The sequence below is a fragment of the Dreissena polymorpha genome, chromosome 3, assembly GCF_020536995.1.
Source record: "Dreissena polymorpha isolate Duluth1 chromosome 3, UMN_Dpol_1.0, whole genome shotgun sequence".
In the NCBI taxonomy this organism is placed as follows: Eukaryota; Metazoa; Mollusca; class Bivalvia; order Myida; family Dreissenidae; genus Dreissena; species Dreissena polymorpha.
The window spans coordinates 148,792,775-148,810,965 of NC_068357.1; the positions used below are offsets into that span (position 1 = coordinate 148,792,775).

The 18,191-nt window shown below is 33.6% G+C and overlaps 1 long non-coding RNA gene and 1 other non-coding gene across 3 annotated transcripts; one reads left to right on the plus strand and one right to left on the minus strand.

Moving 5' to 3' along the window:
- Window positions 1–2,007: 2,007 nt before the first annotated feature.
- Window positions 2,008–2,089, minus strand: Trnas-gcu (transfer RNA serine (anticodon GCU)). Its single transcript has one exon. It is a non-coding gene; the product is annotated as a tRNA-Ser (tRNA).
- Window positions 2,090–5,158: 3,069 nt separating this feature from the next.
- On the plus strand, window positions 5,159–17,260 carry LOC127871950 (uncharacterized). 2 transcript variants are annotated; one of them, XR_008045646.1, is made up of 4 exons: window positions 5,159–5,299; window positions 5,502–5,552; window positions 15,719–15,818; window positions 17,177–17,260. It is a non-coding gene; the product is annotated as an uncharacterized LOC127871950 (long non-coding RNA). The 2 variants fall into 2 exon arrangements; XR_008045645.1 differs by lacking the exon at window positions 17,177–17,260 and having other exon boundaries at window positions 15,719–15,909.
- Window positions 17,261–18,191: the final 931 nt, after the last annotated feature.

Genomic DNA, 18,191 nt, shown 5'->3' on the forward strand with positions numbered 1-18,191 from the left:
TCGCGTTCATATTGCTTTTAACAAGTTATTTATATGACACCATTGTTTTTCAGGTCCGGTTGTCTGTGAGGAAAATGTTTGGCGTTTAAAATAACACCATGAGTCACAATTTGTTTCAAGTTTAATTATACTATATTTATGCACATTTGTCGTCTTGAGCTATAGTGATATGTTATTTATATGTAATCATATTAATCGCAGTCAGCTCTATAAACATCACCATAATTATATAAGTCGATTTGGCGACAGTACTAAACTCTTTAAATAAAATCCAAAGTCTAATTGGGCTGCTATATGCAAACATATTTAGTGTTTGACGCCGGGTCGCCTATGGCCACAGTTACAGGTATGTATGATACGGACAAAGTTCTCGATGTCCTATCATCTATTGCAGCAGAAGTTGGTTATGTAAGTGTGCAACTACCGTGGCCAAGGATTACCAGACACGTTTAAGATATCTGTACAGAACTTTTGTTAAAATATATATGTGTAGACAATAGCTTAATGTAACTGATTAGTTATATATGTTTATGCATAGTACTGCAATGTTTCATAACATATATTTTAATTAATATTCCTTTACATATCTCTATATTTAATTATGCTGCGATAATGGGTATATTGCCATATGCGACCAGCGTTCCTCAAACCAGCTTGCGCATCCGCGAAATCTGGTCAGGAGCTACAATGTCCGCTCATTAGACCATCACACCTTTGGGAACGTCATAGCGTACCACGTAACTGCTGGCCAGACAATGCTATTGCGATTTCGCAGGCTGGTTTGGATCCCTGCTGGCCGCAAATGGCATAACGTTTCTCATCTAATATTTAATGAGAAACCCCGACTTTAAGAAAAGACGTGGATCGAACATTGCAATATGTAATCCGCACAGGCGGATCCACGAAGGGACTTTACAATACTGATGTTGGGTCGATATACATTCCTATAACGTCTTAATAAAAACAGATGATAACATTACGTATTTTTGTAAACTGAACTCAGGTTGTCATCATTTTGAACAGAATGTTTCATCTTGATTATGTGTTTACTCATACTCTATCCATTGCATCATTTTAAAACATCCACTGCGCTAGCACCACAACGTTGTTGCCATATGTGTCGTTATAAAAATAATATATCAACTTCATGTACAATGCCCCCGGACCACTCACTGGAATAAAAAGGGGTCGCGTTACGGGATGTAGAAGCCGTTAGTGTGGGTCACCTCCCGGTTCAAGAGATTGACAACGCTACAGTTGCTGCCGTCTCAACCTGCGGTCATCGCGTCTGCAATTGGGTAATGAAAAGAGTGCTGGCAATGGGGTTATGATAGAGGTCTGATAAGATACATGCAAAGAGACTGGGCATGCTTTTAGGCTTTATTTATAATAGAACTGTATTGCAGATATTCGCAAATAAAATATTAGAGCATGTTATCCGATTTGAACTTACGTTGACTGATTCTACCATTAAACTTGTAATAACGACTACACCTTTATAGTGGAAGTCGAAGCCGTTCATCCGGCCCCGGCATTAGCCGTACGCGCACGGTTGAGTCTGACAGGGGTGCCCCATGGGGCTGCAGCTGAATTCAATCCCTTGCAGGCGCTGGGATCGGATGACGCTGTGAAGGCCAATGTCTGATTTTTACCGGTATATTAGGCAGGCATGAATGAACTCATGATTGTTAACAAAGGCGGAATAGTTTATATTATTAAATGATAAACAAATGAATGCCAACTACTAAACAACGGCAAACAGTCGTGTGCTTAAGAACAAATGTACGTCAATGCCCGAAAAAAAGAATGTGGATTTGGCCCGGGTACTCAAACAAATTAACAAATTACACGTGTTTCAAAGGTTTAAACATTCAGTCACATGAATAACTTTGCTGAAAAATAAACAGCTTTATACCGTTTAAGTATTGACAATCCGGGCCTAGGACTTGAGATGATGTGATGATAAACGCTATGACATAACTGTATGCCTAATTAAAAGGAAAGATTCGACGAGGATGAGATTCGAACTCATGCGGGGAGACCCCAATGGATTAGCAGTCCATCTCCTTAACCACACGGCCACCTCGTCGCAAAGTGTTTTTGTCATTAGTTTTACTTATAGTTGTAATCTATGGTGTACGGATAGGTCCAAAAGTCGTATTCGTATCATACCATCGTATCAGACGGTTTAGCTAGAACCGTATCAGACGACTTTGGGGTCATAAACCGTCTGATACGATCGTATCAGACGGTTTTGACTTTTGGACCGATTGTACGCTTAAATGTTTGATGCGAAACCGTATGATACGATTCGTATCAGACGGTTTACGATTCGTATCATAGGGTTTAGCTTAAACCGTATCATACGGTTTACACTGAATACATTTATAAATTGGCTGATTGGACATTGAATAATACCCGTCATAAACCGTCTGATACGATTCGTATCATACGGTTTAGAATCATTTGTTAACGTACGAACCGGTCCAAAAGTATTTAAAGCGTATCATACGGTTTATAAACCGTATGATACGGTTCTAACTAAACCGTCTGATACGAATACAACTTTTGGACCTATCCATACACCATAGTAATCACACATTTACACAATTGAGCTGATATCTGTCAATAACAGATGGTGTAGCACATGCAAACATTTCACAGAATAAATAGTAATGCACCTTTTATAATGTATCTTTAACTATACGCAGATTAACTGTAAGTGTACCTATACGTAGTTTAATTATGAGTGTTAAGCTTAATGACGATTGCGAATTACAATTTAAGTGTTGCGAACGTAAAGGTATGTTGTCTTGCAAGTAAATAGAGCGAGCGTTAATCAAACTTATCATAGACGTTAATAGTTCATCCAATCATCAATGTTCTACATACAATATTATCACGCTGTAACTTTCTTTACATACAATTTTATATAAGTTAGTAGTGTGATTTAGCAAATACGGCAAATACGTATATTTATGTATATGCATGTGATTGGTAACGTTTGACTTTGTACCAACTAAATAATCATGCAGTAAACGGTACTTCATTAAAAGTCACACGGCCTTCACGATTGGGTCATTTTTTACATGCACTAGTATCTAAATAGTTTAATAAAACCGATGAAATCACAATCAATAACTTATATATAAACTGTGTTTTGTATCAAGTATTTTGAATTCGATCTAAAGGTCAAAATTATTTGATCAAAACAGAGAAACAATAATTTTAATAAGATGTTAGAGTTCAAAACTAGTATACATATTAATTAATACGAGCTTACCAATATACATCGTTTTTTCGCACGTCAATAGAACCAGTTTGTATCGAGCTATTTCATTTTAAGAAAGTAAACAAACAAATAAAGATGCATTCACTGGCTGGTAGGCATCACGTACAATTATATTAATATAAATATGGAGGCACAGCTTTTGCTTTTTTAACTTCATTGTTGAATTTGTGTTTGTTCAAAAGCATCGCTGTGTTTCAGTTTAGACGTGAATTGTTCTTTTAATATGAACCAAAACGCTATAATAATCTGTATGAAATTGTGAGGATAACTAACGTATGACAATCGCCAAGAATAGTCATTTTCATAGATCAGATGTTTATGCTCAACAAAAAATGTAAACGAGTTTTGCATTCAAGGTGCCTAACAAAAAGAAGGTAACATGATGAATAATTTGCAAGCACAAAAAAATAACTAAGTTTGTTTCTTTAATTTATGTGTTTTCGGTTTCATGAATCATATACTTTCCATCGTAACCTGTCGACTTTTGAAACATTGTCGTCGACTTCGGTTGAAGTCGAAAGATCCGCACATCCTAATGACATTTCAGAGCGATATAATATAATTAAATATAATCTTATGTCGTGTGTGTACAATTAAACAGCGATAAACTGTGCTTTAAAATGAAGGTATTATGCTATTAAGTTATTGAGTTATTGACTTGAGCCCGCATAAAATCCTGCTCCAAAGGGAGAACTAATCGAGATAATGCTGTCATGAAAGTACTGAACTGAAGCTTTCGTTTGTTTGTTAAATGTACAGCGGTGGTTAGTTAGTGCATTCGGAAACCAATTAAGCGGCTTCATTTCGGGGTCGACACTGGCAACTTGACCGAATGCTATATGCTATATACACAGCCTTTATTCCTATCTAATCGCAAGTACAGATAATTCTTAAATTATTCCACATAGTAAGTTGATAACACTTTCCATCTTGATTTAGTTATGTAGCTGTTTTTGTTTATGACCGTGGATAAAGCTTAAGTTTAAAAGTGAACTTTTGACAAAGATAAACATTATGGCATGTGCTGTTAATGCATTTGTGTATTAACATAGAGGTTTGATAGTTTCATATGACATAATACACTTCTTGCATATTCACTTAAAAATAAAAACGTACCTATCGTATAGTTTTGTTTGCTTTTTGCCCGGTTTTCGGGAAAATAAAATTAAAACAATATTAATATCTTTTCTAATCCAGTTTACAACTTTTAAAATGAATGTGTGTTTTACGTAAACTGTTCAATATAAAGTGAAACAGTTTAAAACAAACTATCTTGCATATGAATGTAGGTATCATTTTGCTTAAATAATGGTATTTCAGAATATCTACGACCATCCCGTTTTATTATCGCAGTACAATCAAACATGACATAATGTGAACACATCGCATATATTTTAATCCCGTTTTTACCCCCTTTTTATATTTTATTTTGAAAAAAATTAATCCCGACGACAATTACTAAGATAAGCATCACAACCCTTCATAAGATGACCTTAATCATTGACAAAGGGATCGACACTGCCATGTATTTATCCTGGTTTGCGTGATCATGCGGACCTAAAGTTAGTTCATCCTTACATCATGTCGTTTTGTGTATATGTTCGTGATATGTATACTGTACCATACAATATATGAATGAAGATTAATTATATAAACAATGTGAACACAGAAGCCGCTAGAAACGGCATAGTTAAGTATATTAATCTTATATTTGTGTTTGCTCAACTTGTATATGCGCCAAATCGGATCATAACGAATGCTCAACTACGATGTTACGCTTGAGTGTCGAGTTAAATAGAAAAGCACTGAATAAACTAGCTGATACTGATTGCTGTGGGTTGAGACAAGTTCACTGAGTCTCTGGCCTTTTTACAGTGCAGAACTACACACTTTCCCGTTCCTGTACTTTGTTCACAAGTTAAAGATAAGCAATGACATACATTTTACACAAACGCTCCCTATAAATGCCAATTGAATTAATGTCAACTATCTGCAGGATACTTGAAGGTACGACCAATCTCTCATTTTCTTATTTAATGCGTTATATTTTCCTAAACTTTTGTTTGTCATATACATAATATATAAGTTCATGTGACTTTATATTTTCACTTTTAAACCTGGCATCTTCGCATATATGTTTCGATAGCATTTATTCAAATATAAAAGAACAAAACACTGCAATGTCGTGATAAGTAAATATCTTTTTCAGAAATGGACCTTGTAATCCTCGTTGTGTGGTTTTTCCTTTGCTTCGATTCAGGTATTTGTTTAGTTGCAAAACCTACGTTTATTTCGCTGTTATAAATTATCATTGATTTAACTTAAAATGATTACAAAATGACGATCTTAGTTTACATTGACGTATAAACCGTCCGTATAGCAACCAATCATTGATTGTCAAGACGCAATCGCTCTACCTTCCGCTTTTAATTTGCGATACTCAAATGTTATAGAGCATTTACAGTGTGCATCATTTGTTTTTATATGGTGGCTAAGTGTGAGTTTTTGCATTTAAAAATCCATAAAGCTTTGCATTGACCGTTCCAAGGCGGTGGCGCAAGCTTTAATAACAACTTTACGTTTAATTACTCTTGTATGTATTGTATTGAATTATATTATTACTTGTTTGTGTCAAAAAAGCCTACACACATTTATCTCATGTAAATGTGTATGTGATTCTGGAGTTTGATTATTATTACAACTTTAAAATATACAGCAGATATCACACTATATTTTATCTTAACATTGTTTGAAATATTTAAAATCCCAGAATCATGTTATTGTAAGGCCACGATTTTGTTCTTCTGTAGTATGGCTGATTGAATGTGTTTAGTTTAAACTTCTTTATTTTAGCTCGATTGCATAGAAAGCCTAATGCTTATTTTTAAACGCGCTCGAGCCCGTTTTCTGTGACTAGAACCAGAACCTAAATGCGTTTAGTGAGTTATTGAAAGTCATGACAACGTATTACTTGATATTTAATATTTAAGGTAATCTTTGAGAGCAATCAGAACAATGTCATGATAGCTAATGGCTTTTTAGACGAGGCTAATTAATTAAGAACAACAGCAAACATGACTTCTCTTTTGCATCTCCTTCTGAATATCTCATTATATATAAATAACACAAGTACATGATACAACGACGAAACATTGTTTGCGTGTGAAGCCTTTATATGATTAGATAAAGCGTTTCAGTCATTAATACAATTTATAGTTTAAAAAAAATGGTGTTTTAAAACGCTCTTGAAAACAAATATCAACGATCTCAAAAAAGCTATTGGTATAATGATTATGTTATAAACTATCACCTACATATTTTGAATTATTTGTTCCAAGCAACTGGGACACACTGTCTAAGCTGTACATCTATGCCTAGTAGTTTCCCATGTGTTACCTCTACAACATGTTCAACTGGGCAAGTAAGTATTGTAATCAGTTTAACACTCCTTAATTCAATAAAATATATAACAATATCATTGCAATGTGCATTACACTGCTTAAATGTGAAGTTGTGTCTTAGGGTTTACCATAATATGCAAAATTTACGTGATGCGATCAATTTTTGCTTCCATGAATGCTATGCTAAGTACTTGTTGAAACCGAACGGAACGGTTAATTAAGAATTCGGTTTTCAGGACAGTAAGGTGTGTATTACATTAGATTTAAAAATGCAGTTAACACCCGTAGTGTGTGTATGTACATATTTTAATAATTATAATTATATATCTAAAAGGAGCACACAATTCTTACATGAGCAGGTAATGGAACAATGACCATTGACAAACTGTATCGATTGATTTTGCCTTAGCCTTTGAACACTTTATTATTCAACAAAGCATAATGATGTTTTTAGTAAGTGTTAATCTTTCTGCTATGAAATTTCTTTCTATGTATAGTCCATTGAACTTAGACCAATAGTTTTCTGGACAGGTTCATTGCTGTTACTCCAATTGTAATAACTATTGCACGATTATTGTCGTATTAAATTTATTGTATTACGTTGTGTAGGATATTGGTAATATGCTTTACTAAAAGTCAGGTCGACTTTTCTCCTGAAAAGGTTCATGCAATTAATGAAGCTCTCCACGTTTATACTATGTTACAGACTTGCCCCAGTCATTTAGGTACCAATGCGTTACTTGGCAAGCGTGCGACTGGCGATGTCGAATTATGTTACAAATGTTGCCAAGGAGATATGTGTAATCAAGGACCAATTTGTACAGGTTTGTGTCAACATTGATAAACATGTATTCTTTGCAATCTACTACCAATCACTAGCAAGCATCCATACTTCTAATCATATATATGCTATATATAAATGTATAGTTATGTAAATCACCTTCGCACTAGTAAATAGTAAATCGACGATTGTGGGACTGAGTAAACATAACAATTCAAACAATTTAAACCGTATTTGATGCGGTACTACTAAACAGAAAAACAATTATGCGAGGGTGGCATAAACGTCACATCGTGTGTACTTGGAGATATATAAATGCGGTTATCAATGTGAATCATTCACACACTATTAATTTTTAAAAAATATGTCGTAATATGTTCGGTATTGTTAAATAATAGTGATGCTAAATATCATGGATTGTATCATGATTGCAATAACGTCTGTCAAGAGCTTAAAATTGACGATTTTCGTAACTTATAGTTTACATTACTCTGACTAGTATATAATATGGTTAAATGTTTAATTTTCAGGCTCATCAACATCTGTCCAGCCAATGGTGGTTCCGACAACTGTGACCGGTAAGAAAATTTAGATCTTTGAGTAGTGAGACGTTTCTGTCGATGTCAATGTGAAATAAAATCCAACTGCGACACAGTTCACGATATAAACAAACAGAGGTCGCATCTTTGCTTTGTCGAACACATATAACCACAAACGCATTTTCAAAACAAATATAGGCGATACTCGCATGCGATGATAACTATTCAGACCCATTGCAGGAAAACTTATTCTATTTATTATATGCATCGAGTATCTATCACACTATAGCCAATCAAATAAACATATAAAGGGAATATCGCTAGAACCTGACGAAGAATTTAAACAGTCGATTTGCTGACGATGCAACTTATTTTTTAAATGACAGTAGTGACTCATTCAATAATCTTATAGAATCGCTAACCCTTTTTGGAATGGCATCGGGTCTTAAAGTAAACAAAAGTAAATGAACTGTGCTACGAGTAGGTAAATTTAAACAAAGTTATATTCATCTTAAAAAAGAAATGAAATTCAAGTGGACATCAGATGAAGCAACAACGCTAGGAATAACCTTTACAAACAATGAAAATTAATCAATTCTAAAAATCAATTTGCCTAAATTACACAAATTTAAAAATCGTTTAAAATCATGGCAGCGTCGTAAACTAACACTTATCGGAAAAAACACCGTGTTGAAAACGTTTGCGCTTCCTAAATTAATTTACACACTAACAGTTCTCCCAAACCCACCAAATGATATTATTGAAGATATAAAATCAGAAATATTTAATTTCATATGGGACGGTAAACCGGATAAAATTAAGCGAACTCAATTAATTCAACCAGTAGAGCATGGAGGTATCAGACTAACGGACATAGATTCATTCCTGAATGCAATCAAATGCAGTTGGGATATTTAGATAATACCAATACGAGTAAATGGAAATTATTCTACCAGAAAATTCTAAAAGCATATGGTGACTTCCTACTTTTTGAGTGTAATATCGACAATAACATCTTAGATGAAATTTCAACCAAAAACATATTTCTATCAAATGTTGTTTCGGCATGGTGTAAAGTTAATCAAAATTTGGAAACCAAAATAAACAGTAAAATCATTTTATGGAACAATAAAGATATAACTGCTAATAACAAAACGTTGTTCTATAAAGATTGGTTCGAACAAAACATAACATATGTAGATCAATTATACGACTACAGAATAAACGACTTCTATTCTTTTGAAAACTTGTGCTACATATACGGAATACCTACAAGTAATTTCCTGATGTACTACACATTGATAAAAAGTATACCCATACATATTAAAGCTGCTACCATTACAAATAACACACCATGTACTGCAAAACAAAACAAAACGAACAAAATATTTTTTACACTTCAAATTAAAAACCATGCCGAAATCTCCAAAGCTCAAACTAAATGGCAAAACCTTCTTGGAGAAAAAGAATTTAATTGGAAACAAATATTTGTCATGCCAAATACCAACTACTGATAGCTCACTGAGAAATTTTCAATATAAATACACCCAGAGAATCATAGCTACAAATAAATATATTTTTAAGTGCAACCTATCAAACACAAATCTATGTGATATGTGTAGTGAACATATTGAAATAATAGAACACCTCTTCTGGGAGTGTAAACATATTCAATTTCTATGGAATCAATTAACAACCTTTCTAGAGAAACAACACTTAAATGTTAAACTATCTCTCTTAGACATAAGCTTAGGGGTGAATACCTTCAAAATACAAGAGGTTAATAACGCTGTGAATTACATAATTACATTGATGAAATATTTTATATTCAGCATGAAATACAGAAAACAAAAACCTACAATGAACTGTTTTATTAATTACTTAAAACTGAAAATTCAAACTGAAAAAGAAATAGCCCTTAACAATGATACACTTCATATATTTGCACTAAAATGGAAACACATAAAACTTCCATAAACAAGCCAGTATGCTTCCTACCCACTTTATGAAACTCATCCTTATTCATAATTATTCTGTTGTTTTTCTTTCTTAAAAATCACAAACGACTAAAGAAAACAATACATATTAACCTTTTTTTTAATCAAAAGGTAAACCTCAAGGTACAAAAAGTATATATTAGAATATCTTGTATAACATGTTTGAAAATTATTGACATGGTATCACTTTGTTTTATGATCATATACATGTATACATTGTATGTATTATATTGAATAAAAAAAATAAATAGTGAAAATAATAATTAAAAAAATAAATAATAATAATAATAAATTATTATTACTATTATTATTATAATTATTTTATATATATATTAATTATACTACTACTAATATCAATGTAATCATATACAATTTAAGAAAGATACATATTTTAATAAAAAAGGTGAAATCCTATTTAGTAAAAATTGCTTAAATAAATTCAGAACGATACTTGTATAGATAGTAAACATAATAATCTTTCAACAGGTGTTTCAACGTCGTGTGAATGGATCTGTTGATTTCTTCCAAAACTTCTTCTCATATGAGAATGGCTTTGGCGACGTTCACGGAGAACACTGGCTTGGTAACATGTTCTGGCGTCCAGATGCCTTGTTGAAATCCGAAATCGCATGATGCAGCCTCTCATCAGGGTCTGCGCTGTTTGCTTAAAGGAATTTCTGTAAGAAATATTCTAAATATAGAAATAAATATACTAGAAATCCCTAATTTTGGAATTAAATTGATTTAATTTTGATGGATGGGAGAGTCCACTAGGCATAAATGGGTTAAATGATACGAACTCATTCTTGCGAAGTTGCGTCCATAATTGTCAGCATTCGCTTTTCAGTCGAAATAATTGTTATCTGTGATTTTCATTACAACCGTAAAGTCAAATAAATGTATGTGTCTTATTCTATTAAAACTGGGCTTAATGCATGTGCTTAAAGTGTCGTCCCTGATTAGCCTATGCAGTCCGCACATGCTAATCAGGGACGACACTTTCCGCCTAAACTTGATTTTCGGTAAGGAGGGACTTTCTTGAAACTAAAAATACCATAAAAGCGGATTATAGTTTATCCTATCACAATGGTAATAGCTTCTCCTCATACGACCACGACGGCGATCACGCCTGTGCCAAACAATGCGATGGCGGATGGTGGTATAATTATTGTGCATTTGTGGATTTTAATGGTCGATATGTAACGCCTGGAACAGTGGATACCTCGTGTGCACACGCTGGGATCATTTATTACAATTTCAAACAACGTGCTTCAATGACCGAGACTAAAATGATGTTTAGACGATTTTAGAATCGAATCTTATGAACATTTGCATACATCTATAATTGCAAACTAAATGAGCTGTAGAATTATACCTCTGCTATGATGCAGCTTTTAAACGTTTATCAAATAATACTTATATTTGTTTTAAGCTGTCGAAATCTTGATTGTATTAATATCGTCAGATCTTCTCTCTTGTTTTATTTGGAAATACAAACGCTAAATTTAATTATTCACATTTTCACCTATGATTGAAACACAGCTTAAAATGCATGTGCACTGTGAGAGCTTGTGCATATCGAATTATACATGCATTAATTAAGTTTCGATTAACGATCTTACACACATTTATTAGTTATCATGTAATAGTTGTAAGTGAACTGTATTGAGAAAAAGAATACAGTGCGTGCATTTAAATATTTAAACTCATAGTTAATAGTCCTTTCATTGTTTTGCAGTTCTTTAAATATGAGTGTGATAACAATTTTGTTTGCATGAAGTACATAAAACAAGAACAAGTACAAACATCATATCAATTTGCTTCCTTTACTTACTAACGGACGAAAAAGAAACACCAAGAATACATAAATGATATCAACTAGTTTATTTGTGTTTTAAAAGGTCTCAAGTAAATTAACTGAGTGAACGTTCTGTACACAAAGTGTATGCATTGTGTTGCATTATATCTTTAATTGAGAATAAACATGTGTCTGTCGTTCAAGTCAATCCTACAGTACAATGTGTGTATCTTCTTAGGTAATCTCTAGAACAAACCGATCTTAACAAAATGTAGCGAATCGAAATTATATATTTAATGAGTTATTTAAGAAAACACAACACCTGATAAAATTACGGTGTTTTCATTGCATAAACTTGACAACAATCGAGTTTTTACATTAACCAATGTGCATTGATTTAAGCAATCACTGAGTGATATGATAAAAGCAAGAATTAGTTTTATTATTTAGTTATTTGCTATATTTTAAACGATCTTTTTCTTGATCAAGATATGTCTTAGATCGAATGAAGTATGCCATTTTATAATAGGACGCTCTTTATTAGCTGGTGTTCTCTGTTCAAATAAACCGGAATTCTTCAAAACTTATTTAAAACATAAGGTTTCTGTCTTATTCGTTGCATAAAAGCCCACAAAAAATTGAATTTCTGGTGAGTGTTGGATATTTTATATAATAACATACGGTTTAGAGTTCCGGTAAGTGTGAATTACATAACGAGGGCGATAGCCCGAATAGTTTAATATCAAGTTTCGGAACCACTAACCATTGGCTGTTAACGAAATGGCAAACACTAAGTCGGATAATGATTTGATTCTTTTACGAATATATATTATTTGACACTATGATAAAATCTCTAATTTAATATATACACACACGCGTTTGATAGATGCCATTCGCAGAAATAATTCTAAATGGCGAAAAAGTTTTCATAAACAATAGATGAGTAATCGATGAGGCATCATATGTCTTGTAAACTTATGTGAACATGTATGGCAACTAATGCAAATGTACGCCAATTAAAATAAACCATAACATGTTGATAAACTTTATCATGACACATGTGCTGCATATATCTGTTGTTGGTCGTGTGCTTGATCGCGGATAAAAACACGTTCATTTGACTAAACTATATATTGGACTTTCCGGAACTACAATACGGCACCGCGCATGTTTTTGTTGCAAAATATCCCACACTTATTCGCAATCTTTACAAAAGTCAATGGTTGAACCATTTTTTGTTTTGAATGACCGAATGCGCAAAGAAGTCGAGCAAGCAGTCTTTATAAAGTAAATCGAGTCTGCTTAAGCTGACCAGTGCAATTACAGTAAATTCTTATCTGACACGCTAATTATATTATAATTTAATGTCTCCGACTGATAACTGCGAACATCTTCGATTGCTTGTGCTTAACAAATACATCTATTATATTCTATAAAGTAGGATTCGTTTTGTTGTCATGTGTTATGCTAACTTATCATTTAATTAGAAGCGTTCAGTTTATTGTACATAAGCATTAATTAACATTATGTCCGATTCCTATGCCGAAGTTGAGAGCGCTATATTTATACAAACCAGACACACGTTTGACATACGAGTCAGTATGCAAACCTCTCGTAACGTCCTTTAGCTTCCCATTTGTTTGGGCATATAATGTAGTTGCGATGTGATGAGCAATTATTAATGGGTTCGGCGTCTTAGACATTTGGGATATGATTGGTAAAGATTTATGGGTTCGTTATCCAGACATTTACGATTTCAGTTTTACAATATTAATTGGTTCGTCATCTCAGACATTTACGTTTTGATTGGACAATATGAATTGATTCGGCACGTTATACAGTAACTAGTTGATTTGTGCATTTTAATTTGTTCTGTATAATAGAACGATGCGATGTGATTGGTTAATATTAATTAAACGATTGCTGCATCCTTTGACCATAATCAGTTGATCTCACCTAGCGGAATGGTTAACTATTAACTAACTAGCAGAGTATGGTAACCTGGCCGGCAGGCTAAGTTGGTAAAACGCAAGAATACAAATTTAAGAATCACAGGTTCGATTACCGATCACGTTTTAGACCATTCCCATCCGTATCTCTTATTAAAGTAGGGCAGTTGTCAGTTACTATTATAAGTCTTACTACTTAGTACTGGTAAAACAGATTATGCAAGAAACTTATCGCTGGTCGTGATATGACTCAAATACATTAGAAAACATCGAATGTATCCACATATTAAACAAAAACAGTAGTCGCGTCAGTCATTGATTACGTCAGTGACATGAAAAATATTGTAAAATAGACCATATTCAGTCATACGAACGCGGTAAGTTATAAAGTATGTGCACGCTTGAAAGATCTATGAGTCTGACCAGTAGAATCAAGTGAACCAGTCTCCAAAGAAGTTGTGCGGTCGGTCTGGGATTACAACCCGCGACCCGCGGAGTGGAAGTCCAGACAAATAGTTTTCATGCTAATAATATGTTGTTTTTAGAATTAAAATATTAATGACGAATAGCCAAAGAACAACGATGAATCGAGAATCATGAACTATTAATTTGCTAATGATTGATATTATCGCCCAGTAATAATAAAAATCGCTTTGAAGAAGAGCATAAGCATGGTGGTTTTTTAATTTTTGAAAGATTGTACGAGTAATGCAAGCGATATTGGAAAAGACATTCGTTAGATTGAGATGAGTTTAAACATCTTCGTGACAAAACTCGAGTGGTTATTTATCTCTATCTTACTTTAGCGATCGGAACCGAACTGTTAATGCCACTATTCAAACAAAAAGTCAAATCTTAGCTATTCACATTTTGGGGCCTTTATATAAATGCTACCTTACCTATCTGGGTCTACGCTGTTTGCTTAAAGGAATTTCTGTAAGATATATTCTAAAACTCGATATACTAGATATCCCTAATTTTATAAATAAATTGATGCAATTTAGAAGGATGGGAGACACTAGGCATAAATAGGTTAAGGCAAAATATGCGAACAATCGGTCGCACTGAAATTCTATGTTTTTTTCTACGACCCTAGTTACAGTCTGAATCCTGATAATGCGTGCTCAGAAGCTAAGGGATTCTCATAAAATATTACAGGCTTTAAATATAAGAAGCAACAAGAGGGGTATTTAGTGTATGAATAAATATATGTTTACATTTACCCAGAGCATTTTTAGATGGATATTAATTAAGCGACGATAAACCTAAGATATACATGTACCAACAAACAATTATTCAGGACACGCTCAACGAAACAGCGATACACGGAGTATTTTAATCCATTTATGCCTAGTGGACTCTCCCATCCTTCTAAATTGGATCAATTTATTTCCAGAATTAGGGATGTCTAGTATATATTTCTATATTAAGAATATTTCTTACAGAAATTCCGTTAAAAAAACAGCGCATACCCTGATGAGACGGCTATATATCTGGCATTTATATGTCGAGCACCATGTGGTGTTCAAGATAACACTAATAGGCAGGTCATTTAGTTTAGTTTATCTCTTTAAAATCTAAATATATATGAAACAAACAATAGCCAGCTTGCCAATATTGGCTAACGTATATTTTTATTTAAAATTTTAAGATTTTACCTCGATACAATTTAGCATGTTATACCCATGTGTTTGTATGTAACGTAGTAATGAACGATAAGGCCATTAGTAGATAGTATGTAATACGTTTGAAATCGATCGTAAAAGTAGAGAACGTGTCATACTTGTACATATGTATCCAAACAGTCTGTAGAGGGCGTCCCTCTAATATTTTAGTATACAGTTTTGTACTTTCTCAATTATTTAACCACATTATATTATTTTATACGATATGTTATTCATTTAACAGTTTATGTGATCTTATGGTTTGTCAAATGTATTAACAAGATTCTCTTCTGACAGGATATCCATCTCCGATGGGCCCAGAGTGCTACAACCTTCCTGCTCAAATCACTGACAAGTTGCTCAAATATGTAAATGCATGTACCATCAAAAAAATGTTGTGAGCATTTTTTCTCTTAATGTAATTTTACCTTATTTAATGTTATATCGAATTTGTTTCCTATGAAACTAGTATATGTTAATATTTTACAGCTACGATAGTTGCTTATTTGCATTCTCTGAGGAGAACAATTGACATGAATTTTCAGATACAGTATCACACTATAAATGGATTTTAACATCCGGTAGTTATTATGTAAGGATATTCGACATTTCCGTAACACAATATGGCTCTGTGCATACAACTGAAACATTCAATAAACACCTATTATCAAAATGTGGGTCACAATCTGAAAACGGTCAATGTAAAGCATTGAGGGTTATAACTGCATCGATGTCTACCCAAACACAAATTACACAGGTGTAAATGAACATAATATAAATATTCATATTAACTAAAGCTCTTTTCAGGAAAAAGCCGTTATATAAGATGTTTATGTTCGTTTACGTTGCTTGCATTCATATCCATTTAGTGTTTATATAATCACAATCAATTAAGTATAACACTATTTATTCGGATATCGATTTAATTTATCACAGCAGGTAGATGAGAGTTTCTATCTTAAATACACATTGATATTTTTATCCAGCCTTTCATTATGTTTCTAAAGAAATTTTTGTTAATAGAATTTACCCTTAGAATATTTGTTTTTACCACTATTAATACAAACTTCGTAATGATCAACGCACTTCTAGAAATATAAATACACAAGAACTTAAACGGGGTCGCACTGATAAATGTTCAAACATGAATTGAATTATTCAGTCTTCTCCTATCTGTCTTCTGATAACAAACGGGGTGATATAGTGCTATGTTATTTTGAGTGATACAAATAATTGAGTCAACCGACCGATGTACACATTCATATATATCATATAAGGCTTTATTGCAGGCATTTTAAAGAACATATAAATTTCTTGTTACTTTACATATTCTGCGAGAAAGTCAAACACAACATACTTTTTAAATCGAAATATTATATATTCGACAACTCAAATCTGTGTTCAAGGTATGATTGATTGTGTGTATTTAGATCGAAATGCTTATGGTAATTGATAGAGGACGCTAAAAGAAACGCATGTGAAATAATCATCATTTTTACAGAATTGTAGTCATTCGTCTCATTATTAAACGTGATTAGTCTGTCATATCGTCAAATTATCACACATGCACATCATATGTTGAAACGTTATATAATTTCAAAGTTATACGTTCAATTTGATAGTTATTGTCGAAGCGTATAAACATAACTACTTGAAATTATCGAGTGATAAGTGTTTTAAACTATAAGCTTAAGCTAAATGCAGTTAACACGATTCGTTGCAAATTTCGGAAACACCGTTTGCATAATATTGCAGGTGTGCATTATCAACGAACACAGCGAGTTTGGAGAAAGAGTATACACATTGCAGTGCGTCGGCTTAACATACTGTTTAATAAGGTTTTGTTCGTAAACTTGTAGTTATTTTTTTCAGAACCGTCACTATATCTGTGTATAATATGTATAATTATATGGGTGTGTCTCTGAAACCTATCCCTACCAAAATATTATGTAGAGCAATGTAAATACCAAACACGTCCATAACGAATAATTTGTAAGCGTGCATACGAAAACCTAGGAAAAAGACGAGCAGCTGTAATAAATGAACCGTACATAATGATATGATAGAAATATAACATTTTAGCACTGTCTCGGGAGGCGGAAAACGACAACGGGCGAGGCATGGTATGGTATTGCGCAATGGGGGGTTAGAGGGTTAAGGTTAGGGTTTGGGTTAGTGTTAGGGGTCGGGTTAGGGTTTGGGTTCGCCTAAACCCAACCCTAACCCTAACCCGACCCCTAACCCTAACCCTAACCCTAACCCTTTTTGGGGGTTATCACCACTGACCATGCCTCGCCCGTTGTAGTTTTCCACCTCCCGTGAACGACACACCATGGACTCTCACAAATAATTGGAAGATCAATCTCGGATTACACAAGATCTTTGGCTGAAACCGTTTTGGCTTTGGGCGTAGCCCCAAGGCCATAGTTATGATACAAATTTCTGAGACAGTCAGAATTTGCTGGCTACCTAAACCCACATTCCCAAAACTCCGGTTTACCCCTTAATTCATGCGCAATAAAAGTTCTTCGCAGATCTCAATAATCCGCCTTGTAAATACAGAAACATCACTATAATACATCACCGTGTCATAAAAGTTGTAAAAAAACAAAATTGCTAAGCATTGGCTACGACATAGTTTTTATTATTGCATATTCATGCGAGAATAAGTTCCTCTCTCGACGGTTTAGGCCGAAAAGATACGAGTGTCTACGGAGACAGTAAGAAGAATTTTGTTCTGATATTTTTTTTAAGACATTATATTCGGTAT